This window comes from Canis aureus, chromosome 37 (genome assembly GCF_053574225.1).
Source record: "Canis aureus isolate CA01 chromosome 37, VMU_Caureus_v.1.0, whole genome shotgun sequence".
Lineage (NCBI taxonomy): Eukaryota > Metazoa > Chordata > Mammalia > Carnivora > Canidae > Canis > Canis aureus.
Genome location: NC_135647.1, coordinates 24,988,620 through 25,015,476, shown reverse-complemented (window position 1 = coordinate 25,015,476; position 26,857 = coordinate 24,988,620). Strand labels below are relative to the sequence as shown.

The 26,857-nt window shown below is 41.7% G+C and overlaps 1 long non-coding RNA gene across 1 annotated transcript; it reads left to right on the top strand.

Moving 5' to 3' along the window:
• Positions 1-17,159: 17,159 nt before the first annotated feature.
• Positions 17,160-17,953, top strand: LOC144306768 (uncharacterized). The gene is made up of 3 exons (XR_013373832.1): positions 17,160-17,248; positions 17,338-17,512; positions 17,889-17,953. It is a non-coding gene; the product is annotated as an uncharacterized LOC144306768 (long non-coding RNA).
• The last annotated feature ends 8,904 nt before the right edge of the window (positions 17,954-26,857 follow it).

Genomic DNA, 26,857 nt, shown 5'->3' with positions numbered 1-26,857 from the left:
ACCATAAAGGGTAAAATTTTGGCTCAACCACCGACTGAATATATGACCGACCTTGGGCAAATCCTGTAACTGGGCCTCAACTCCCCATCTAATAAAAAAGGAGAATTATGGTGCTGTTGAGGCGCCAATGAAAGACAGAGTGCTTCATCGGGTGCAGGCACAGCAGGCGCTTAATAAATGTTCATTGCTTTTTTCTTAGCATGATCTCATTGAAATCCGGTTTTCTGCACTGTGTTAGTCACATCACAGAAAGACACTTCAAGCTAGTTTTCTAGACTAATATTTTCCCGTGTGGTTGTCAACGCTTTTCCCCAGGGTGAACTAATGGCCCAATGAGCCCTGTGACCATATAATTTAAATCCTATTAAAATTTGACCGAGATAGTGAAACAGAACCAGATTCAAAATGCACACGTTCTCGGTTCCAAGTCTGGTAATAATTGGTTGTCAGTCCTTAAGCCGTTTGCTTCTTCTCTTTAATACTCCCCTTACCCAGACAAAGGAAAGGAGTTTAAATCACTTTTCCTGATCCTTCCAGAATTAAAATTTAAATTCTCTGAAGTGTCAGGATCTGCAGACGATAACTACACTGATTTGTCAAATACAGATCGTTAACGCAGAGAATGTATGTACTAAAAAGATTACCTATGTCAGGACCACATTGTCTTTAAAAATAAAAACAAAATCCTGTAATTAGAAACTTAAATAGTGCCTACATCGCTAAAAACAACGAGCAAACCACAGGAATGCGTCCGTGAAACTTGTTCATGGAGCCGCTCATGTTATGCGGTGATGCCCGCTGGGGCAGCGAGGGGGGGGCGGCTGATGTCAACGGGATCCCCGGACTCCTTCTGACCTTAGCCTGGGGAACAAGACATCCAAATTCCTGGGGGCGCCCAGGTGACTCAGTCCATTCAGTGTTGGACTCTCGATTTCAGCTCAGGTCACGATCTCAGGGTCATGGGATCGAGCCCCACAGCAGGCTCGGCACTGGACATGGAGCCTGCGGGATTCTCTTTCTCACCCTCTCCCTCGCCTTGCTCCCCACACATACACACTCCCTCTCCCTCCCTCTCAGAAGCAAGGAAACAAAACAAAACAATCCAAATTCCCATTTCATGCACCAGTGTGCTCCGAGGTCCACACCAGGGAAGTTGCGTTGGTAGTTTGAAGTCAAACAGTATTTACACCATAGAAATTGGCAAAAGGGACAAATCACAAGCTTTTAGCTCCACCCTCTTGTCGCCAGCTGATTATGAAACATTTACCAACAGACCTTACATTAGGTGTTGTTTGGTTTTTTTCTTTTAGGATTTTATTTATTTATTCATGAGAGACACACAGAGAGAGGCAGAGACACAGGAAAAGGGAGAAGCAGACTCCATACGGGGAGCCCGATGTGAGACTCTATCCCGGGAGCTCCGGGTCACGGTCTGAGCCGAAGGTAGATGCTCAACCTCTGAGCCCCCCAGGCGTCCTTTATTAGGTATTTAGTTAGATCCAACTAAACCCCACAATTTCAAACAAAACTTGGACCTTATTTTGAATTAATCTTCTAATTTGTAGGATCCTTTACAGAGACTGAGCACCCAGGTAAAGTAGAACTTATTCTACTATTATTTAAAAATATATGTGTACATATACATATGTGCATGTGTGTCTGCAAATGTGTGTGTGCATGTGCATATCTGCACATATATTTAAAATTAATATTTCATAGGAGAATAGAGGCCTGGTCCAATGTGAAAACCAGGATAAATAAATGATGTTTATCACAGAGCTTATTTATTTATTTATTTATTTATTTATTTATTTATTTATTTTTAAAGAGATTTTTATTTATTTATCCATGAGAGACACAGAGAGAGAGAGAGAGAGAGAGAGAGAGAGGCAGAGACACAGGCAGAGGGAGAAGCAGGCTCCATGCAGGGAGCCCAACGCGGGACTTGATCCTGGGTCCCAGGGTCATGCCCTGGGCCAAAGGCGGCACTAAACCGCTGAGCCCCCCAGGCCACCCTATCACAGAGCATATTTAATTATCTTCCCTATCACATGTCTTGCCTGGCCTTATGCTTAAATATCTAAATTTCTCTCCTTTTCTTTCTTCCTTTTTTTTAATTTTATTCTCCTTCTTCCTGGAAGAATTTATGATCTATATCTGTATGTTAAGTTGTGATGACTTTGATGTAAAGGTTAGCCTTTAAATGTGGACCAAATACATGAGCGGAGACAGAGCAGGGGTAGACAGATATTAGGTAAACAAGAGGAAAGCAGGACTATAATATTAATAACAAAAAGATGTAAATTAAAGGTATTTAAAGGTTTCTTTAAAGCATTAAGCAAGATAAAGACTATATAGTAGCCACAAACATGTATTCACCAGAAAACAATTATGGCAGGATTTAATACATTCCCTATAGAATTAAACCAATATCATAGAAAAAATTAAATTAGGATATTCTGATCATAATCCAATAAAATTAAGAAAATATAATAAAAATAACAAAATAGTTTAATTACTTAGAAACTAAAATATACCTTTCTAAATAACCTGTCTAATAAAATTAAAGATCAAGTTAAAATTAAATCTATCTAGGAAGCAATCAAATAATATTTCATACCAAAACAGACATAAGGGCTCCTGGGTGGCTCAGTCGGTTAAGCATCTGCCTTCAACTCAGGTTATGATCCCAGGTCCTGGGATCGAGCCCCACATCGGGCTCCCCTCTTTGCGGGGAGTCTGCTTCTCCCTCTCCCTCTGCCCCTCCTCCCTCGTGTTCTCTCTCTCTCAAATAAATAAATCGAATCTTTTAAGAAAAAAAAATATATATATAACTAAAGCAGTCCTCTTTTATCTTATATTAGAAAAAAGCCTAAGAAAATAAATCAAAAAGAAATGTAAGAAGAATCAATAAAGATAGAAGCATTGAATGAATAGAAATAAAAAACAAAAACAAAAACAAAAGGTAGAAAAAGTAAATAAATTCTAAAGCTGATTCTTTGCTTTAACCATTTCATTAAAAAAATAGATAATCCCTTCATGGGCCTGATTATTGAAAGACCAGAATAAAATATACAAAATCCGGGAAAGCAAAAACACACATAGAAGGGATTATAAAAATAATAAATAGCATCAAACTGTGGCAATGATGATGAGACCTATAGAAAATTTAGTGACTATTCTAACAAATATAAAAAAGACCAACATTTCCACATGAAGAACAAAAAAAAAATGAATATACTGAAAAAGTGAATTAAAAAAAGACTACCATTGAGAGGCACCTCGGACTCTTGGTTTCAGCTTAACTTGTGATCTCCGGGTCCTGAGATAGAGCTCTGTGGCAGGCTCCATACGCAGCGCAGAGTCTGCTTGGGTTCTCTCTCCCCCTCCCTCTATCACTCTCCTCTACCCCTTTCTCAATAATAAATAAAGCCCAAAAAGAAATAAAAAGATGAGAAGCTTCCTAATTCACTCCATAAAGGTAGTATATCCTTAATGACAAAACTTGGTACTTAAAAACCCCTATAAACAAATATCATTCACGATTTTAAGAATTTTAAATTCTGAATAAAAGATTAACAAGTGAAATCTATAGCATTTCAAAAAAATAAGAAGATGATCAAATCAGATTCAAACCAAGAATGGACATGTATATATACTATCTGAAAATATGGTATCATAGTTCACTACACACCCATTGACACTGCAAAGACGTCTTTTTACAATTCCATAGCTGTTCCTCTCAAAAGTTGTAAAGTAGGAATAAAAATTGGATACTTAATATAAATACTGGAAAAATAAAGATTTCTTTTCTTCCAGATAATGTGGCTGCATACACATAAAATTCAAGACAGAGAAAAAAATTAGAATAAATAAAAAAATTTGATAAGGTATTTATTATCATACAAGATAAACACAGAAAACCCATAACTGTTTTAAACATTGATATTAAGTAACTAAAAATGTATATCAGGGAAATGTTTAATTCATAATAGAGATAAGTTTATAAAATAGGAAAACATCCAATAAGAAATATTATTCAAGCCACGTAAAGAAATGATGAAATCTTACTGAAGGACATAAAACAAGTTCTGAACAAAGGTGAAAATATATCACTTTCTTGAATGTGGATTTAATAAGATAATCATCAAATTTTAAGAAATATATAATATAATCCAATTGTGATTTAAATCTATTGGATTTGGGAAGAATGTGAATAATTTGGGAATTTGAGGGTTGAATAAAGCTACTTTAAAGTTCATATGGATAAATAAATGACCAAAGATAACAAAGAAAAGTTTTAAGTATGTGGAGTGGGGGAGAGGGAATGTGACCTACCAGCTACGAAGATATACTATATAATCACTAGAACACTATAGTCAAAATAATAGACAAATTTAATGGAACAAAACAGATTCTAGAAACAGATCTTAGTTTATATGATAATTTAATAAATGACACAGTTGGTATTTCAATTTTGAGAGTAGAGGTTGGTTTATTAAATAAATGGTGCTGGCACAAATGGCTATCCATCTGGAAGAAAAGTAAGTTGGACTACCTCACACTATGTATAAACCTAACATTAAAGTAAATAAAGATTTTAATGTAAAAAATAAAGTATTAATAATAATGATTTAGAGTAAATTTTAGGAAAATACACAAATGACCTACAAGATAGATTGATCTGTTGACCGAAAAAAAAAAAAAAAAGGAAAAAGTAGGGAAACTCAGAATGTGTTTAGAATAGATTTACACATATATACATATAATGAACTCAGAAAAATATTTTTTTAAGATTTATTTATTTTAGAGAGAGAGCTTGTGTGGGAGGGATGGGGCAGAGGGAGAAGGAGAGAGAAACTCAAGCAGACCCCCATGTGGGGCTCTATCTCACAACCTGAGCTGACACTGAGAGTCCATGGCTTAACCAATCGAGCTACCCAGGCGCTTGTATGGAAAAGTTTTTTAAATACACAATTTAAAAATAGTATAAATAAATCAAGAGACAAATGATACACTGAGGACCAATACCTATAATGCATATTATAAAGGGAATTATCTGTAGACAAAGGCAACTATCCATAATAAACACAGTGCTTTCTCAAATTGTGAATATAAAGAAAGACATACAACACAAAATAAAGAAAAAGTGATTCACAAAACATAATCAAATAGCCACCACATACCTAAAAAGACACTCAACCTCACTCCTTGGAAATGAAAGAAGTAACAACAAAATACCACCGCCTTCAGTGAGGAAAAACATCCAGCAGAGAAGTTGGTAAAAAAAATAATAATAATTAAAAAGATAATTAAAACTTTTTTTAAAAAAGAAAACCAACCTCATTTCTGGGGGAAACGTAAATGGTTGCAGCCTTTCTGCAAAAACAGTCTGACAATCATTATTCAATAAACATAAAGAAATACGTGTCCTTCAACCTAGCAATCCTATTTCCAGGAATCTAGCTGCTAAAAATAAATGCACGGATAGATTAAAGATTCTTTTTAGTCAATCGTAGCAATGGTAATAGTAGCAAAGGAAAAAGAGAAAGAGAAATTCCATTAAAAGAGAATGATTTCATGGGTGATGGAAATTAAGGAGGACACTTGGGATGCGCACTGGGTGATGCAGGGAACTGTCCAATCACTATGGTGTATACCCGAAGCTATTATAACTCTGCATGTTAACTTACTGGAATTAAAATGAAAACTTTTAGGGGCACCTGGGTGGCTCAGTCAGTTAAGTATCCAAGTTGTGGGCTGGAGTTGTGGTCTCAGGTCATGGTCTCGGGTCATTAGATCAAGCACAAGTGGGGCTGTGTGCCAAGAGTAGAGCCTGCTTGGGATTCCCTCTCTCTCCTCTCTCTCTCTCTCTCTCTCTCTCTCCCTTCCCCCTCTCTCTCCTCTGCTCTTCTCTTCCCCACCTGCATGCCTGTGCTTGCCCTCTCTCTCTCTCTCACAAATAAAAAATAAAATATATTTAAAAACAAAATAAAAACCTTTAAGAAAGAATATCAGACAACCAAGAAACAGAACTATTTGAATAAGTTTTTGTACATGCATGCAATGAAATATCATAGAGATTAAAAAGAATGAGAGGCATAGCAGCTTTCTATATAATGGCCCCAAACTAGAAGCAGCCCGGGCATTGGTCAACAAGAGAATGAGCAAGTGAAAGTGGCATATTCATAAAATGGACCACTGTTCACAAAAAAATCAAGACGGGAGAGGTGTACTGAGGACTGTAAAAATCTGGATGAATTTCAAAAACTTGCTGCGTGAAAGAAACAGCACGAGAATACACTGGGAGTGTGATTCCGCGTGTGTGTTCGTGCACGTGCTCTCCAGAGTGGGCAACAGCAGCCCACGGCAGCAAAGGTGAGAGCGGAGGTTGTCTCTGGGATTGACCGGGTTGCATGGGGGTCTCTGCCTTTGCCAGCACTTGTCAAACGATACGGTCAAGGTTAGTGGGTTGGATTGTACGTATGTTTTACCCAAATATCGAACACTAGCTAATGACACGGATACAAAGTACTCAGAGGGAAATGCACTGATGTCTGCACCTTACTTTGAAGTACATTAAAAAATAAAATAGGATGGAATGACGGCCAGTTGGAGGTATGGAGAGATAGAAAATCAAGGTCCACCCCCAGAAGGTCAAGGGTAGGCCCAGGTAGTGGCTGCAGGACTGTTGTCTACAGAATTCTTGCCACTTCTCTCTGGGTTAGGATGTGCAGCCGGCAGTACGAAGGCGGGGAGCCTCAGATCTGTACCAGAGGGCCCAAGGGATTTCTACAGAAGACGAGCAGGCTGCGGCAGAAGTGTGCCTAACGAGCTTCTGTTTTAAACAATGACAAAAATACATTTCTGTGTATCTATCTAAATAATCATATACTGTATATAATTATTTTTAAAGATTTTATTTATTTATTCATATTCATGAGAGACAGAGAAAGAGAGAGACAGAGAGAGACAGAGAGAGAGGCAGAGACCCAGGCAGAGGGAGAAGCAGGCTCCATGCAGGGAGCCCGATGCGAGACTCGATCCCAGGCCTCCAGGATCCTGCCCTGGGCCGAAGGCAGGTGCTCACCCGCTGAGCCCCCCGGGCTGCCCTACTGTATATAATTATAAGAGCATGAAGACAGTCATATAAAGAGGCTCGGTTCCTTAGGGACAGAGGTGAAGAATGAGAGCTCAGCCCAGGCTGAGAACAAAAGACAGAGAGGGCCAACGCTGCTGTGCACACAGGTGCCGGGAGGACAGTCACCTGCACACCGTTGTTAATCGGGCCGATGGAACTCCGCATGACTCTGATGAACTTTCTTACGATTTTCCGTACACCTTAAGGAAAAGATCTTTTCTGCACTGATATCCTACTATGTGTGCAATTTAAGGGCTATTTTCATTTTAGAACCGTAAAACCAAACAACAGCAACAACAAAGAGGAGGAGATAGAGACAGAGAGAGAATTCTTTGTTGTGCTTCTCAAGGGCCCCCCCCACCCCAAATCATTGCAGCCGGGGACCGCAGGAACCCAGGGCTGCTGGCCAATAGGTGTCCTCCAGCCCCAGGCCAGGATGCCTGGGGCCGCTCGGGAGGGAGGACCCACCAGCAGGGTTGGTGCCCTGGGCCTGCCCCCACGGGCCCGTCGCCTTGGAGGGCAGCAGCCTTGGGAGGGCCCCCCCCTGTGCCCGGCTCGCTGCGGCCTCTGCGGCACCTGCTGCCCAGTGGCTGCAAGGGCGGGCCACCTGGGGGGGGAGGATGCCACACCTGCACCAAGGGAAGCAGCTCGCTACCCCCCGCCTGCCAGGGTCCCTCCAGGAGGCGGGGGAGCTGGGTGCCTGCCTAGGTGCCACCTCGCCCAGGGCCCCAGGCCTGGTGGAAGGCCGGACAGTGGCCTGGGGCAGCCAGGGAAGCTTCCAGCCCCGCGATCCTCCCGAGCCCACAGCAGTGGCCGCCGGCCTTCGTCACAGGGGGGAGACTCGCGGGGGCCCAGCATCTGCCTGTCCCCCAAAAACAGGGGCCGCAGAAATGCCGCCTGCATCTTGAGTTGGAGACTGCCCCACCCTCATTCTTCCCGCCTGTGGTGGGTCCCTAACCCTCCTAGCACATGCCAGGAGGTCTGGAAGAGGTGAGGGACGTGGCCGCCGAGGGGCAAAGTGCAAGCAGGCAGGGTTCTCACGGGGTGCCCTCGCGTCCCACTGTCTGCCTGGCAACAAGTACCTCGGGTGGACGGGGGTGCAGGCGACTTCACGAGTCTCTGCCCGCCAGGTCCCCTGCCTGGGGACACCCTGACATACCTGTCGCAGTGACCACTGGCCTCGAGATGGCTTTGCTTTGGCATTGCTCTATAACCAGCCTCCCAGCGCGAGCAGCCCCCGCTCTGGTTGAACCAGCTCCGCATTTAAAACAAGTCTCTCAAGTGGCACTTGCAAAATAGAAGTGACACCTGACTGCCTACACGGGTGAAGATGCTCGCTGGGCCGTGCAACGCGGCACAAGGTCAAGAGCCCGGCCTCAGGAGGGAGATTGCCAGACCCTGCTACCTGCTACCCGTTCAAGCTCGGCCAAGTGACCGCCCAAGCCTCAGCCACCAAACGGAGGTGACGGACAGAGCTGGCCCCGCGGTAGGGGAGAGGCTCCGGGGAGAGCATACACAAAGGGCCTCCTATAACATAGTGACGACCAACCAGCGGTAGCACTTTCACTACCATTTACTATTGTACGCGTATTTTTAAAAACATTTTTGTCATTTTTCTACTATATAAACTGACTACCAATGCTTTCACCCTCGCTTCATTCATTGCTGCCAGAATGATGGTGCTGTTGGAAGCACTTTGGGCCCATTACAAGGGATGTTTTCAGGTATGATAGAAAAATAATAAAAAATAAATGAATATAACACACACCTACTCATTCTCCCATGGGTTTTCCACTGAAAATATAATTTCCTAACAAGAAAATGGCATATATAACAACTTAGCTTGTGTTTTTGTAAGGGAGGGGGGGTTGCAACTTAGTTTTTAACTATACCCGTTAAAGGCAAGAATTTTAAAAAAATAAAAATGAAAAAATCTTTCCAAGCATGAATTGCAGAGCCTTGTCACTAATTAACTATTCTTCTTATCCAAACATGTGCTTGCCTTTGAACCTGCACCGTTATCTGGCCCTGCGTGCTGAAGACCTGACCCTGTCTGTCCTCGCTTCCATCGCAGCTGTGTGGAATGTTCAGTCCCAGCAGGGGCCTACATCTTACTCCATTTGGTATCTCCAAAGCCAATGACACAGTAAATGTTTGCAAAATTTAAGCTAAAATCCCCTTGTTATCCTCCTGATTTCTTCTCCCCCAGCCATCTGGAACCCTAAGCCTCTGAAACACTCTCCTCACTATAATAACATCCCTCTGTGAGTTCTTCACGCTTAAGGGGCTGACTTCACCATCTGCCTTCAAAAGGAACTAGAACTTTTTTCTTAAAGCATTGAAAAATCTCCACTACATAAAGTTCCCAGATAGGATGTTTGAAACAAGGATAGTGCCAGAGCCTACAAAGCAGGGCAAGGCAGCCTTGAAAGGGCCAGGACTTGGAGAAAGTTCATCCCAGGGGGTTGAGGAGGGGTTCCCAGGGAGAGGCTCATACCTGCCCCGTAGGCAGGTTTGGGGGCTGACTTTCACTGATACAATTTTCACACCTATGAGAACAACTGGTGAGAGTAAACCTCAGACCAAAACTACTGAGTCCGAGGAAGATTCTAAAGATGGACTCAAATACGAGGGCCAAGACCCACTCCCATCATTCGAACTGAGATACGTGGGGACCAAGGAATAGGTTCTCTTATCAGAACTGGTATAAAGTCACATCTGCCCACCTCAAGTGTGACTTGGCCTGGAGTAACAGGCTGTTGACCTCAGTTTATATTAAGTCAAAAATCCTAAACATACCCTTTACATCTAATAAAAACCTACCCAACCATTGGTGCATGATATAGTGCAGAGAAAAATAATGATTTTCACTGAAAAGATTTATGATGTGCAAGTATACATCGTGCCGGGCAATTTGTAAGTCACTTTATTTAATCTCTGCAAACACTCAGAGGAAATATTATTATCCAAATAAAGAACTAGAATGTGGTAGAGCTGAGATTCAAACTCAGCTTCTAAATAAATAAATAAATAAATAAATAAATAAATAAATAAATAAATAAAATCTTAAAAAAAAAAAAAAAGCTCAGCTTCTGTCCGACTCCAGTATCCATGTGCTTTCTATTACATAATATAATTCTCAACTCAAGTACTCCTGTGCATGGTGTCCTTGTCATTTTCCTTATATTTAACCTCCAGCAGGGTGGGATTGTATCCTAAGCCGAACAGCACTGCTTGCAGTTCCCAGCCTAGTTTTTAATATAAAGTTGGTTTAGTAAATATATTTCAATTAATGTATGAGGCATTGGCCATCAGTTTTTAGGAAAGCAATTTCAATGGAAAGCATGACCTCACGGTACCCAATCCTCCTTCCTTTAGTGTGAACTCACAAGTGGAGGAGTTTGCTCCATCTAAGAAATGCAATGTTGCACAAATACAGAAACTGCCATTCAAACCAATCCTCTGCTTCAGATGCCGTGTGTGCAGGGTCACACGTCTCACTGACTATCCAGCAGCCGCAGGGTAGTTCTGCCTGGAGGCTGACTTCAGCACGGACAGCAGCCTGAAGTAACCGCTTATTGGGAAGCTGGTAGCTGGTTACCTGCCACAGGGGCCTGAGTGGGGCCCGAGAGGTCGGGTACAGACGTCCTACCCACTTCAACCAGAGTGGTCTGTCCCCAGCTAAAAGTCAGCATGTATCGTGGTCTAGCAATGTGCCAGGCACTGTGTCCAGGGCTTTGCCCACTTACAACAGTGCTATGTGTAGGTACAATTACTCCCACTTTAAAAATGAGAAAACTGAAAAAATAAAAAATAAATAAAAATGAGAAAACTGGACCTTAGAGAATTTTTGAAATGTGCTTCTCAAAACAAGTGTAGTGGCACACCTGGGCTCTGAGCCCGAGGGGACTATCTCCACTCTGTATAGCACGTGGTATAGCATGTGTAAATAAGATGTCTTTAAATTCCACCAGGCAAAGGGCTTTCTTTGGTGCCACTTAATTTCTTGTTATGTTAAATCCTCTAACCAGAACCTACAGATAAGGGCCATCCATGTGATTTTTCCAACTAATCCCTTAAAAAAAATAAATGTGGGCAGACGATGCATGTGAAATGTTATAACATTAGCTACAGAACACTTAATTATTTGGAAAGACATTAATAACATATTTTAGAATGAAATAGCATATATTTTTAACACTCTTATGGAGTTTATGGAACAGTGTTGGGAATATGACATTTTTATGGAGAAGTGTTGGAGTAGTGGTTCTTAATGGGGAAAGGGAAGAAAATTTTGTTCCTCCTTCCCAGAAGGACAGGCACTTGGCAATGTCTAGGGAGTTTTGGCTGTCACCACTGAGGAAGGGGATGCTACTGGCATCTAGTGGATGGTGGCCACGGATACTGCTAAGCATCCTGCAATGCACAGGACAGCTCCCCATAACAAGTGATTATCCAGTCCAAATCGTCAATAGTGCCAAGGTTGAGAAACCCTAAGAGAGAGAGACAGAGATGTAGGTGGGTCAGTCCATAGGTAAGTAATTAAGTAGGTAGGTAGGTAGGTGGATGGATGGATGGATGGATGGATGGATGAATAGATGCATAGATGGTTAGATAAGACTGTGCCCTAGAAGTTACCTTTGAATCAAAAGACTGACTCACTGTGTCATAATTATCCTTCCAGTTTTGGTATGACCTTGTGCTGTGGCTCCTAGTCCAAGCATTCAAATTTAATATGTCTTCCTAAGCATGTAATAATGTTATCAGTCATGTTTAAAAATAACTTACCAGTCATATTAAGGAGTAATGTGGAGCCTCATACAATTGGCGAGTACTTATCATCATCCAACATGTAGTTGTGTGAGAAGAGAGAGAAAAGAAAATATAAAAGGTTATTTCAAGATTCTGAAACTATTTAATTAGAAAAGTAATGACTCCATTCATGGAGATAAAGGAGTTGGGGAAAAAAGACCAATTGTGTTATTGTGGTGTTGGACACGTTGAGTTTGAGATGATCGTGATATGTCCAAGCAAAGATTCTTAGAAAACAATTCAGAACATGGGGCTGGAAACAGAATAGTTCTAAGATGAGAAGCTCAGGTTTAAAGTAATAGCTGAAGTCATGAGACAAGAAAATTATTTACTGGGAGCAAGAAAGTGGCAATACGGATAGGAAATGTGGCTTTGGAGAGCATCCCCAGGGAAGAGCCAAGAGGAGAGGAACTCACTAGGAGTTAGCTTTAATGTCACAAAGACTTAGGGAGGAGAGCATTTAAAGAACAGGGTGTGGTTGTCAGTAATAAATGCTACAAGGAGTTCAAGAGAAAAAAGGTGGAGGAAAGATCAGATATTTTGAAAACTGACCAGTAGCCTTTAGAAGAGCAATAGATGCAGATAATTAAGGAACAGGTAATTTTAAAAATGGAGACATTCTAGGTGACCAATTGTTTAAGAAGTGGGACAGTGAAAGGAAGCCAATTCAGGTGATGTGGAGACATGGGCTGAGCAAAACACATTTTTCCCTAAAGTGACAGGTATTTAAATATGTTCTTTAGAAAGGTGAGGGAGGGAGTAGTCTATAAAAAGTGATCTCAATTGAATCAATTGCTCTTCTTCTATGAATAGAAGGAAAAAGGAAAGACTGATTCTAATATTTGAAATGTTAAAGTAACAAGGAAAATTTTACCTTACCAAATATACATTAGCCAAGAAGGATCAAATACTTAAATTTATTTCCTAATCTGCCTGAAACAATCAAAATCTTTTGGGTCTACTTCCAATTAAAAAAAAAAAAGTGCTGCAAAGATAACTGGACCAAAGAAAGCTATCTCAGCGTGTATTATATTAACATCTGTAAAAGTTGTTCCTATTTTCCTATTCAGATTAGATTTCACAGCTTCCAGGAGAAACTTACGCAAGATGTTTGGCACAAGCTTGCAAATCAATGCTTATATGTTAAAAGCAAGAATAATGTATTAGCTTAGTAAATTTGCTTTAATGCCAAGGGGGAAATGGTAGCGCTCACCTGGAATGGTTCCAGTGAGTGATAATCTATATAAAACAAAAGTGATGCAATTTGGAGCTATAATGACTATTGGTGATAAGAATAGCAGAGTAACGTGTTTGCTGCTTGGCAAGACGTGGCCCTGAGTTCAATTACATAAACATCCTTTGTAAAACTTGTTACGGAGTCAGGAAACCCAAATACAACTACCGTAATTGCAAAGAATTTTCCATATTCTTAACAAAATCCAGAAATCTGTGTCAAAGATAGTCATCGTCCACATTTACTCTGTCAATTTGAAATAAATCTGTATCTGTCCATTTTTTTCATACCCACATTATTCCCAAAAGGATATAATGTTTTATTTCCTTTATAAGTATATAGCTAGCTTAAAATTCACAGTATAATATATGACTAAAACATGAGGATACATAGCACAGGGAAAGAATATTTAAATTTTCAAAAATAAAAAATAAAAATAAATAAATAAATTTTCAAAGGCATAACTTCTTTGGGGAGAAAAAAACATGTATAGAAGATAGGACCCATGTTTGAGAACAAGACGAGGACTTAGAGATATATAGTTCAAACTCCACCTCCACCAATTTATACAAGATTAGCAAACTGAGGCCAACATCAGTGAATTGCCTAAAGCACTCCTCTAACTCTGATTTAAAAAGAACCGGAACCTAATTCATAGTTATTTTATCTTCAGTATAATTTTATCTCCATTCCTGGAAGTAATCCCTATGGGTGGCATAGGCTTTTGTTAATAATAATAATATAAAAAATAAAAATGCATACATACATACAACAGTGATAAGAAGTCTTGTTGCTTGCCCCAGTCATTTTGGGAAAAATAGTGCTAATTTTCAACAACTCTCAGTTTTTTCTCTCGTGAGCTCATCAGAGTAAGAACAAGCTCATTTCCCTCTTTCAACCCCACTTACAGAGATAGAGATTAGACTTGATTCCTAAATGCTCTGCTAGAGGGTGGGCTGAAGATGAGGGCAGGCAGTGAATTCCCTTCCCAACCTCTGGCCTACGAAGGGTGGTGCTAATTGGTGAGAATACAGGATGATGGGGCTTGATTTGGTTGAAATCCCAAGCACAATGATCATCACACAGAACTTTAAGGAATCAGGCCAGCAGTGGGATTGACCACAGGGGTCAACGTAGGCTCAGCGAGGATAGGTCTCGGTTTTACTTAGTCTGGAAACTGAACCTAGATTTCAGGCCGCTCAGGGTAAGAGCGCACCACAACAGTTTCAAGGCAAGGAGAGCAGCATCACTTTGTCACAGAGCTGTCACACTTTAAAGAGGCTTGACAGTTTCCCGGTTTGCGGCGGGAGCACCATCCGAGAGCACGTGCTTCGCACCAAGCAACACCACCAGGATCAGTTACCCAGCAAACCCTGACGTGAGCCCCAGCCAGACCCAAAAGCATCAAACCTCTGCTCTCACTCTATCAGATGACATCACCGTTGAATGATCCCCTAAGACTACAAGACACTTCATTTCCTTTCACACAGGTTTCTACTCTTTGGGGTTTGGATATCAAATGACAGCGGCTTCCAACATATCAAATGACTGACTTTCTATTTTTTTTTCAACCACGTAATGAAAAGATAAGTGATATTCTCCACCATATTCAAATTGTCTTATCACTTTAGGGAAATTATAAGGCCTTTCATTAAAGTGACTACCAATGAGTGCTCTAAGATTGGCCTCTACCATGTGATCACATGATGCTGGGTGTATGGCAACTCTGCATGCAGAAAAGAGTCCTTAAAAAAAAGAACAAAAGGAAGCCTACAAAATGTGCAAATTACACTGGCCTTAAACTTTTAGACCCCTAGCATTTATTAATATAGAAATAAATTATTTTTTCCATCTGACTTGCCATATCAATCGATTTGTTGTCCTTAAGATGGATCAATTATCAATAAAGAAAGGACAGCATAGAAAAGGAAAGAGGGAGGAATATCAAATACAGTTGATGTAAAAACTGCTTCTTGTGTTCAAGAAAATGCATTAACTTGAACTAGACCAGTCCCATCAGTGCTCTATTGATAAATCTATTCAGGGAGGATGTTTAATGAATGGAGAAGAGTTATAATCACTTTATAAATTACTGTGGATCAAATGCTTATCTCCAAAGCAGCATTTGTCAAACTGTGCCCCAAAGGAAACTAGAGCTATATGTAGGTGTTCCGAGGGAAACAAAGCTTCCGTCATCGGAGAGCACATTCTGTACACTTCTAGGTTTCTCAGACTAAAACTCCTAATGCGTGTCAGGTTAGGATGTGTCACTGGATGCCAGTGACACATTATTCTGAAGTCTCTAAAACAGCCCATTCTATAAGTAGTTTGAAGAGTTCACTTGTGATTTGTTTTCAGTAATGTTTTGCTTGGTAAAGTCTTTCCTCAAAGATAATCTCAAAGCAGATTTCTGCTCGAGTGTGTGTTAAACATCAAAAAGTCAGAGTTAGCAAGGTGTGTGAGCCAAGGAGGGTTTAAGGACCTAGGTATGCTACTACAGAAACGGTAAGGAAAGCCTGTATTGGCATACTTATCTGAACACACCTAACAAACCTTTTTTGCTTCCACCCCTCCTCACGCCCCCCAAAACACAGCAAAACATCCACACTTGGCCACTGGTAAGACCGTGAACTTCCTGAAGCTTGACTTAGTGCTCTATCCTCTTCTGCTCCCTCATTTTCTACCCCTCAAGACATCTCCTTCTCTCATTTGAAACATATAGCCAGCCCCTGTTTGCTCATTATCCCTTGTCAAAAATCTGCTTTTGAGGGCATCCCAGGTGGCTCAGCGGTTTGCGCCTCCTTCAGCCCAGGGTGTGATCCTCGAGTCCTGGGATCGAGTCTCACGTCGGGCTCCCTGCATGGAGCCTGCTTCTCCGTCTGCCTGTGTCTCTGCCTCTCTCTCTCTCTCTCTCTCTGTGTCTCTCATGAATAAATACATAAAATCTTAAAAAAATAAAATCTTCTAAAAAACTTTTTAAAATATCTGCTTTTGAAAAGAATCTAACGTGGAAATCTCATCATGACCCAATTATCCAATAAAACCGTAAATATCTCTAGTAAAGATATTCCCACTTTATTTTTTTTTAAATTTTATTTATTTATTTATGATAGTCACAGAGAGAGAGAGAGGCAGAGACACAGGAAGAGGGAGAAGCAGGCTCCATGCACCGGGAGCCCGATGTGGGATTCGATCCTCGGTCTCCAGGATCGCGCCCTGGGCCAAAGGCAGGCGCCAAACCGCCGCGCCACCCAGGGATCCCTATTCCCACTTTAATAGGAGCAAATAAGTCAATCTCTAGTTAAAGAACACAGAAATCCTAAACTAAAAGGGACATTAGAGTTGAAGCTAATGGCTAAGACCACACTGGGAAGTAGAAATAGCATCAAACAAGCCTCATCAAAGTGTCTAACTTAACACTAACCCTAAAATATTCCATGACAGTGTTACTTACAAAACTGTGGAAACTGAAATCCTGTGCTAAGTTTTTCTCTAGTACATATGAGAGGAGAGAACAGAAGTTCCAGACCTCATAGCCATCCAACAAGCATTCACTCTGTTCCTAACACTGCTCTGGACACCAGGGATATATTGTGAATAGAAGAGGTACAGTCCCTGCCCTGTGGACCTGATATTCTACTGGTAAATACAGCATAGTGAGCAAACATAAAAAATACATATAAAATGTAACGTCAGATGGAGATCAAGGCTATGCAGAAAATAAAGCAGGTAAAGGGAGTGGGAGAGGGATACTTATTTGTTTTGGGTTTTTTTTTTTTTGTTGTTATTGTTTTTGTTTCCTGGGGATTTTTTTGTGTGTGTTTGAAGGATATTCTTTTAGATGCAGTAGTCAGCAAGGTCTCCCTGAGAAGGTGACATTTGGTCAAGTTCCAGATTATACAAAGAAGCACATGGAAAGTCCCAGGAAAAAAGTCTCCCAGACAAAGGGAACAGTGAGAGTAAAGGAAGAAGGCCAGAACCAGCTGGGTCAGCTCCAAAAAGGGCAAGTGTCCAGCAGAGAGGGCAGGATCTGAGCCTGCAGGGTTCGTGGGTCATGACAGGTAGCATAGACTTGATACTGAGGATGATGGGAACCCTTGAAGGGGTTTGGTCAGAACAGTGATCTGATTTTAATGTGCATTTTTTAAAGGTCACCCTGATGGCAGCACAAAGAAATCAGACTGAGAGACAGTTTGGGAGTAGAGAGAAACAGCAAGATCAGTCAGTGGACCATTGCGGGAGACAGGAGGGAGCTGATGTCAGCCCGGATCCAGGAGCAGTGGAGAGGGAGAGAGAAGAGGCTCAATTTCAGAGATGCTTCCAAGGTAGGAGATGATGGGGTTTGGCCTACATTAGACATGGAGGGTGAGGAAAATAAAGGCATCAAGGATTAATCTTGCATTAGAACAATCGGTGCTAATCTTTGAGATGGAGAAGAACGGGACAGAGGCTAGGGTAGGGTGGCAGGAGTGGCATTCTAATGTCAGTGTTTTAAAATTTGAGGGACCTCATACAATGTGCATGTGGAGAAATTATGTAGACGGTGTGGTTACAAGTCTAGGACTAGGGAGAGAGAACAATGTGAGAAGTGGCGGAGGGTGTTTGAGTCCATCAAGGGCAGTTCGGGTTATGTGAGAGCTCCCGGGGAAGAGGAAGGTGGCGTAGAGAAGAGATGCTAGGCCTACATCTTGGATATGCTAGCATTTATACAGAGGGAAGAGAAGGGCTGCCAGCCAAGGAGATGGACAGGAAGCTATCCATGGGAGAAGAAAAGAAAGAAAAGAAAGAAAAGAAGAAAAGAAAAGAAAAGAAAAGAAAAGAAAAGAAAAGAAAAGAAAAGAAAAGAAAAGAAAAGAAAAGAAAAGAGAAAAATAAAAGTAAAGAAAAGAGAAAAAGAAAAGAAAAGAAAAAAGAGAAAAAGAAAAGAGAAGAGAAAAAAGAGAAAAGAAAAGAGAAGAGAAAAGAAAAAAGAGAAAAGAAAAGAGAAAAGAAAAGAGAAAAAGAAAAGAGAAGAGGGATCCCTGGGTGGCACAGCGGTTTGGCGCCTGCCTTTGGCCCAGGGCGTGATCCTGGAGACCCGGGATCGAGTCCCACGTCGGGCTCCCGGTGCATGGAGCCTGCTTCTCCCTCTGCCTGGGTCTCTGCCTCTCTCTCTCTCTCTCCCTCTGTGACTATCATAAATAAAAAAAAAAAGAAAGAAAGTGCTGTGGAGGTAAAATCCCAGGTGCGCTCCACAACTGGGTGATAACCCAAGACGGTATCTTCCCATCTCCTGTCAACAGCTCCTGATCTGTTGAGACGAACCGCCTCTTTCCCTAACACCTTGATACATGGGGTGAACCATCGGCACAGCCGACTTACAGAAACTGCTTACTTAGCCTTGCTAGAAACTTAGAACAAGTCAATATAAACATCTATATTTTGATTGAGAAGGTTTCTATGGAGGGCACTGGGGGGGCTCAATTGATCAAGCGCCTGCCTTCAGCTCAGGTCATGATCCCGGGGTCTGGGATCGAGTCCCACATTGGGCTCCTTGCATGGAGCCTGCTTCTCCCTCTGCCTGGGTCTCTGCCTCTCTCTGGTCTCTCATGAATAAATAAATACAATCTCAAAATGAATGAATGAATAAATAAATAAATAAATAAATAAATAAATAAATAAATAAATAAAATCAGAAAGAGAGAGAGAGGGAAATAAAAGGTTTTGATCGTCAGATGGCACCCTTAGAAACAGGGTAGAAGGAATAGCACAAAAGGTCCCCCATGCAGCTGCCGATGTTGCTCGGACGTGAGACACCTCTTAGGGACATTAGGAAAGGTTCACATATTATTTTGAAAGTGCTAAATTATCAATTAATTTGACCTTCAAGAGAGTCTCCGCTATATTTTAATTTAGGAACTACCTGAAAACATGGACACTGGGGGGACTTTTTTTTTTCCTCTCTCACACAATTTTTGGAATAAGCAAAAAATGTACTAGGGCACCTACCTGGCCCAGTCAATAGAACATGCAGTTTTTGATCACAGGGTCATGGGTTCAAGCTCCAAGTTGGGTGTGGAGCTTACTTTAAAAAAAAAAAAAAAAAGATGAACTATGTCTCCAGGGATGGATCATATGTGGTGTATGGCGTCCTGTCTATGCATCGCCATCTCCCCACCCAGTCCCCCCCCCCCGAAAAAAACCTCTTAGTTGTTTCATTTGTCCCAGATTCTCAACAGGGAGCAATTTATCTCTCGGGGAGGCCCTAACTAAGGTGACATCTGGGAGGGTCCAGAGACATTTTTGCTTATCACAAGTCGGGGGCAGGTGTTACGACTCTTTCCAGCCTAGTAGGTAGAGAGCAGGGATGCTGCTAAGTATCCTGCAGTGTGCAGGGCGCTGCCCGCGGCAGGATTACCAGGCCCCAGAAGCAATAAAGCTGAGGCTGAGAACCCCTGGTCCTTTGAATGTATGGTTCATAGGACCATACATGAACCCCGCCACGAACCCCCCCAAAGCCTGAGGGCTGCTTTAAGCTGCATACTGCGGTATCTACACTAGGAGAGCTAATCTTCCCAAACGCGGCACCGCCGCCCACCCAGGAGGAGGCTGCTGGGCAGCATAGGGTGGAGGCCCAGAAAGCCTCTGGGTGCAGCCCAACCGAGCGCCAGGTCCTAATGCTTGGGCTTCGATCCAAGGCCTGCCTGGACTTGGGCGCTCGCTCCAGCAGACGCATGACACCAACTGACCTTTCTTTTAGGAAAGCTGATTGAAGATGTGAATGAGGAGGAGGTTGAGGTTAGATGGATGCTGCTTTGTGACCGTATGAAACTCCACAAAATGCTTTAAATTCTGAAAGGGGGAAAATAATAAATAAATAAATAAATAAATAAATAAATAAATAAATAAATAGATAGTTCTGAAAGGGACACATTAAGCTTCTTCAGGACCAAAAAAGTGATATTAAGTTTTAAATAAAAGGCAGTAATTACGTACACTGGTGACTTGTTTCTGCACATTGGTAATAATATCTAAGGTCTTGTCTGAACACTGGATCCTAAAAGTTTTAATTAAAATATTTTTTATGATTACAGAAGTGGTCAGAGAGGGAGACAGAACATGAGAGACTCCTAACTCTGGGAAACGAACTAGGGGTGGGGGAAGGGAAGGTGGGCGGGGGGCGGGGGTGACAGGGTGACGGGCACTGAGGGGGGCACTTGACGGGATGAGCACTGGGTGTTATTCTGTATGTTGGCGAGTTGAACACCAATAAAAAATAAATTTATAAAAACAAAACAAAACAAAACAAAAAGCAAACTAACTATAAATGAGCATGTAAGGGTCTTTTTCCTAGAAAAAAAAAATTAAAAAGCAAAACAAATCAAAATGGAAAGTTTCTTTGTACCCACTCTGAGGTTCAAATGAAAACACCCGAGAAAAAAAGTGTTAGCACAGCATCTGGAATGTAGTGGACACTCAGTAAATGTGAACCATCATTACCCTTACTATCAGTTCCTAAAGCCATGTGACCTTGACACCCACAGTCCACCCTAAAAGCCGAGCCAATTACTTTCCCAGGCACGTAAAGGAATATTTCTCTACTTGTCACCTGGAGAAGAAGGAGCCCTCACAGAAGCTGACAAAGCTCTCAAGGTTCAAAACAACTGTGTGCGTGCGGATGTCTCCCTCCCTGACTCCTTCCTTCTCTCCCTCTCTCCCTCCTCCCCCCTCCCCCCTCCTCTCCCTCTGCCCCTCCATCTCTCTCTCCCCCCATCTTCTCTCCCTCTCCCAATCTCTCCTCCTCTTTCCCCCTCTCCCTGTCCCCATCTCTCTATCTGCCTTTGTCTCCCCTTTGTCTCTCTGTCTCTGTCTCTGGATGACCATTCTCTTACCTTGAGGACAGGACTCCCCGGTCTTTGGTGCTGTGCCCTCTGGACTCACCTCTGCTCACCTTGCAGCAGCCTTGCCCACACTATCTGAGGAAGGCCCCAGGCCACGTCTGCTAGTGTGCGACGCCAGCTCCGCGCGGCTTGCCCGGGGCACACCTGAGCACCATCACGCGTGAGGCCGGGCTGAGCCAGGGGGGACCAGGGCCGTCAAGACCTGGAGGGACCAGGAGGAGAGGCGGGATGGCGGATGCTCGCGGGGGAAGCAGCCTCATGCCCGGGCGCCTCTCTAACTGGATGCTGCCCATCATACTCCACTGTTACTCAGAAGCACCGTCTTCTCACCCACACATGTCTCCCCCTTTACTTTCCCATTTCCCCTTGCCTTTCCAGGCTCCAGGCCACGAACCTTACGGCTTTCTTCGACTCCTGCCTCTCCAAGTCTGGCTAATCCTTCCTTCGAGCGTCCTCCGTCTCTGTCCCTCCCCCTCCATCCAGTGGCCCCTCCCGAGCCCAGCCCCCGCCAGACCATTGTCCCCGCAGCCTCCGTCTGGCCCTTCGTCAGCACCTCCTCCCTCTAATCCACTGTAATTCACTCTCAAAGCGACAACACGCATCCCTCTTTCTGCCTTGCATGATGGGGCCCTTAGATATATTTGCACTTCTCTCTGCAAATCTTTGATTCCAGCCAAACTGATCTTCTCGGTTCCCCATCCCTCATGCTTTTTCCCTACCCAGAGAGCCGTCCTCTCTCTCTGCTTGGACCTGAGGCCCAAGCCATTGCCACCTTCTTGGAAGGACTTTCCTCCGATCCGTTGTATCTGTACCTTCTGCTCCCCTGCTTGGACCCTGACCACGTGCCTTCCTGTCCTGATAATTACCTCTGTATGTTTAGGTCTTATTTCACCAGCTACACAGTAAGCCCTGAGACAAGAGAGAAACCGTATTCTGCATTTTGGCCCCTCTGCCCCTAATACGCACAGAAGGAGCGTATTAATGTTGTTGATGAGGGACTTTGTGTTCCTACTGGTCAACCACGGTCTCCCATGTGTACATGTGACTTTCTGAGATTCCTGCTCACTCTGGGGAAGTGATTCACGCAATAGGGGGACCCTGGCTCGTTGACTTTTTCTATTCATAATCTCTGTAAAGACTAGAATGTCTAGTTCTCAAACTTGCTAGAAAAATAAGCCACACCTGATCCAACAAATAGCAGCAACCAGGAGCTTATAGACTGTAAGGTACTATGTTCTAAGCTTGTTTTAGAATCATCATGAGACTTAGTGAAGAATTATCATAGGTTTTTGTACCTTTTAATACTTTTCCATCATAATAAATGAAAAATATATATATATATATATATATTCAAAACAAACAAACAAAAAATGGAATCAGCCCTATAAATACAAAGAAGAAACTGATGGTTGACAAAGCAGAGGAGGCCTGAGGATTAGGCAAAGTGGATGAAAGGGAGTGGGAGACACAGGCTTCCAGTTATGGAATGAACGAGGCATGGGACTTAAAAGCACAGCACGGAGAATAGAGTCACCGGCATTGTGAGAGCATCGTGTGGTGACAGAGGGTGGCTGTACTTGCGGTGAATATAGCATAATGTAGAGAGAGGCTGAATCACTATATTGCACACCTGAAACTAATATAACTCCAACTATATTTAACTTATGTTTTAATAAAATAAAATAAATACAATATGCATCCTTTTTTTTCCCTATAAGAATCTGATTCAGGGACACCTGGGTGGCTCAGCGGTTGAGCATCTGCCTTCGGCTCAGGGCAAGATCCCTGATTCCCAGGTTCGAGTCCTGCATCAGTCTCCTTGCATGGAGCCTGCTTCTCCCTCTGCCTGTGTCCCTGCTTCTCTCTGTGTCTCTCATGAATTAATTAAAAAAAATTTTTTTTAAGAATCTGATTCAACTACCATGAGTACAATATTCTAAGCATGTTTTGCATTCATCATATCACTTTGTGATCAGATGTCTTCACAGTTTTAGCATAACTGAGATGACTGTGTTTTACTTATTTGTATCTGCAGATACAAATAAAAGCAAACCAAAAGCAAAGTTTGCTTTTGAAGCCAAAGCAAAGTTACAATACGAACTATGTAGATCAGCTAATAGGATCAACTGGGCTCCATTTAATTAGGTAACTAACAAATATTTGTTGAATATACTTTTAGAAACATTAAACTTTCCCACAGCCTCACGAGGATGGTAATAGCCATATTTAGTATCAGAAAATTGAGTGTAATAAGAAATACCTTGCGTGTGATTACACAGCCAATAAATGCAGCAGGATTAGAACCCTGTTCTATCAACTCCTAACTCTAGGAAATGAACAAGGGGTGGTGGAAGGGGAGGTGGAAGGGGGGTGGGGGTGACTGGTGATGGGCACTGAGGGGGGCACTTGACGGGACGAGCACTGGGTGTTATTCTGTATGTTGGCAAATTGAACTCCAATAAAAATAAATAAATAAATAAATAAATAAATAAATAATTAGAACAAAAGAAATAAAAATAAAAAGGTGGTAATAAAAAAAAAAAGAACCTTGTTCTATCTATCTCCAAGTCTTGCTCTTGACTGCCTTCCAATAGACAACCAAAAGAGAAGACCCAGATTCCCAGACTCAAATCCAGTAGAAAGAGCTGGAGTGTGTCACTGCGCAGAGCAAGCACAACACAAATATGTGAACATACAGACCCTGAGTGGGAGGCTTCTCCTCTGAAGAGTTTGTGCTTATCATGCAGCAGGTGGGTTCTGTTACTTTACTAAGGGGAGTTGAAACCATAGTGGAAGCCAGTTAGGGCAGCGATTTGTGCAAAGGTGTTCTCCACCTCACCCTCCAAGGAAATGCTTCTGCAGGAGCAAACAAAATTCAAACCTGTCTCTTGAGGTCTTCTGGTCTATCTTCCCACCCTACCTGCCACATGCAATCTGCAATTTACAAATAAATTTAAAACATATAATAAAAGTACTATGAACAACGCTGGAAGTAACCACATCCATTCTGCACTACACCCCCAAATCCCAGCATGGTACATTTTCCAAATGAGAAAGAAGCCACAAAAAAAAAAAAAAAAAAAAAAAAAAAAAAAAAAGAAAGAAAGAGAGAGAGAAAGAAGCCACATATCAGGACAACCAACATAAATGCTACAGCTTGGGACGCCTGGGTGGCTCGGCGGTTGAGTGTCTGCCTTCGGCTCAGGGCATGATCCTGGGATCCGGGATCGGGTCCCACATTGGGCTCCTAGCAGGAAGCCCGCTTCTCCCTCTGCCTGTGTCTTTGCCTCTCTCTCTCCGTCTCTCATGAATAAATAAATAAAATCTTTAAAAATAAGTAGATAGCTATAACTTTTACAACTATAACCTACACATAAGTAACTTTAACCTACACATAAGTAACTTTCAAAAGGTAGCAATTGTTTTAAGTAAAGTCCTTAGGAATATATATATATGTGTGTGTGTGTGTGTGTGTGTGTATCATATCCCTTGTAAAAATTCTCATTATTTTCAAAGCAGACGTTTCATGTAAGGAAATAGCAGATGTTGAGCTTGAAGGTGGACTCTTCATTGGGAAAGTCTGAATTCAAGTAGAAGAAAGCTATTACCCTAATGTGAATGATTCACTTATTAAGAAGCAGGAAGCTTGTTCTTAAGAGGGGAACATCTATTCATTGCTCACGGACTTAATGATATTCATGGTATTATTCCTTGTAGTTCTACAATTAACCTTTAGTCATGCCATTTTTTCTTACATAGGAATTACCTAGATTGTATATAAAACTTGTGTATATATGCATGGCCTTTGATCTGGAGCACCCATCCACACAGGACTAATAACATATGATTGTGAAATTCTAAGGAAGGCTGGAATTCTCTGTGATGTTGGAGACATAAAAATCATTACATTTTGTTGTTATTCTGAGCGGTAGTGCTTTCAGTTTAATTATTGGTGATAAATCTCTTAGCTGAGTGATTCTTTTAAGGATGACTGTTATATTAAGACAAATGGATCTATTCCTAGGCCTAGTAAGTACAGTGTGTAAAAGGTCTAAACATTTGATCAAATTGTATGGTTAATCCTCTAATTGCCCACTGAGAAACTGTTTCAGGAATAATTATAGTACCTGGTCCTATTCATATGCATTGCTAATCCTTTTAAAAATCTTATGAAGCTATTTGGCTCAACAATACCCTGAGGCTGAAGTTGCTACGGGTTTGACAGACATTTGCTGTAAATCACTACTCTGGATACACACACATACACACACAGATATATCTGCTCTCAAAGCGCCCAGTGCACTTTAAGTAAGTGTAAACTCCTGAATTTTTGTGCTGATCACATCATATATGTCACTTTTTTCTCCGAAGGGTGGGAGAACAGTAGTAAAGATTCGCTAGACCGAGGAAAATACACACTCTCCCATGCCTCTTAGCTCGGCCAACTTCTATTAGCTCTAAATTTAGAGGTCATTGCTAAAGACCCAAATTGAAGTCAGGCAGTCTCCCTTCTGCTCGCTGTGTGCTGGGCCTCCTTCCTCCATGCAAGTACCAGCTGCTGGTGTTTTAGGAAAAGAATAAGGCAGGTTGCTATTCTCAAGGGACTAGCAGGTCTAGAACTACAAAATGGTGAGCTCTCTACTGATCTTCAAACAATGAAGGCCAAAGAAAAGGCTGGGCCTAGAGAAATCTGGGAAGGTTTCAGGGGAAGCATGAGCAAAAGCAGGAATAATTTAGGCCACTTTCCAAAGAATCTCCCATGGGCTGCCTATCAGAATAGGCAGCTTACTATGATTATTGTTTTAAACTAAGTACATTTAGCCTTAGGATGAATTAGTAGAGTATGAATTATGAGTCTTTAACACACAAAAAAAAAAATAGACTGGTCAACTCTAGTTTAAAAAAAAAAAAAAAAATATATATATATATATATATATATATATATATAATAACATCTTTTGAACCCCCTTTCCTTAATTTCTCTCTCTCTCCCTTTTTTTTTTTTTTTTTTTTTTTTTTGGTTCTTACCATCAACAATCTCCTCTCCTCCAAAGCCCATAGAATCAGATGGGCTTAGAGAAGCCAAGACCCAAATCAAGGACAAGAGGACATTAGAAATGAAGAGCAAGAAGGGGAGCCAGCCACTACCAACAGGGAGCAAAGTCAAGACCTGGTTGTTGGACTTTAATGAGTCCGAGAGTCTGAAAAGTTAGGGTGTCTGTGAGAAAGAAACTATGGTTATATAATACAAGATAGAGGGCATCAGGGAAAAATTATTCTTCTGTTGACATAAGGCAATAAAGGGAAGAAAAGAACTATAATTTTGTACTGTAATATGTACATATTAATTTCAGTCTCATGGGACCATTGATTGTCTCTTGTGGATAATTATCCTAAGCACAATAACTATTAGGTATGACAGGATGTGTCACATTAAATGTCTTAAATTCCATTTTATTAAAATACTAAGCCTTCTCTTTGTTTATTCAATCTTCTGTTGCCCTGTTTACATGCCTATCTGTTCATAACTCTCAAAACGTAGAGATAACATCAGTTCAGCACGACTGGATGATTCCTCCACTTTCCAATATTTTCTTTCTCTCCTTCTCTCTTGCCCCCTCACCACCTCCATCTCCACAAGGAACAGTTTAGGAGAATGACAATATACGTAATGAATAGGACGTGAGGGTGATTTTTAAGATATTTTAAAAGGTATTGAAAACCTAATATTATGTCATGTATAAATATTAAGGAAAGTTGATTAGGAATTATGCAACAGAAGTCTTATCA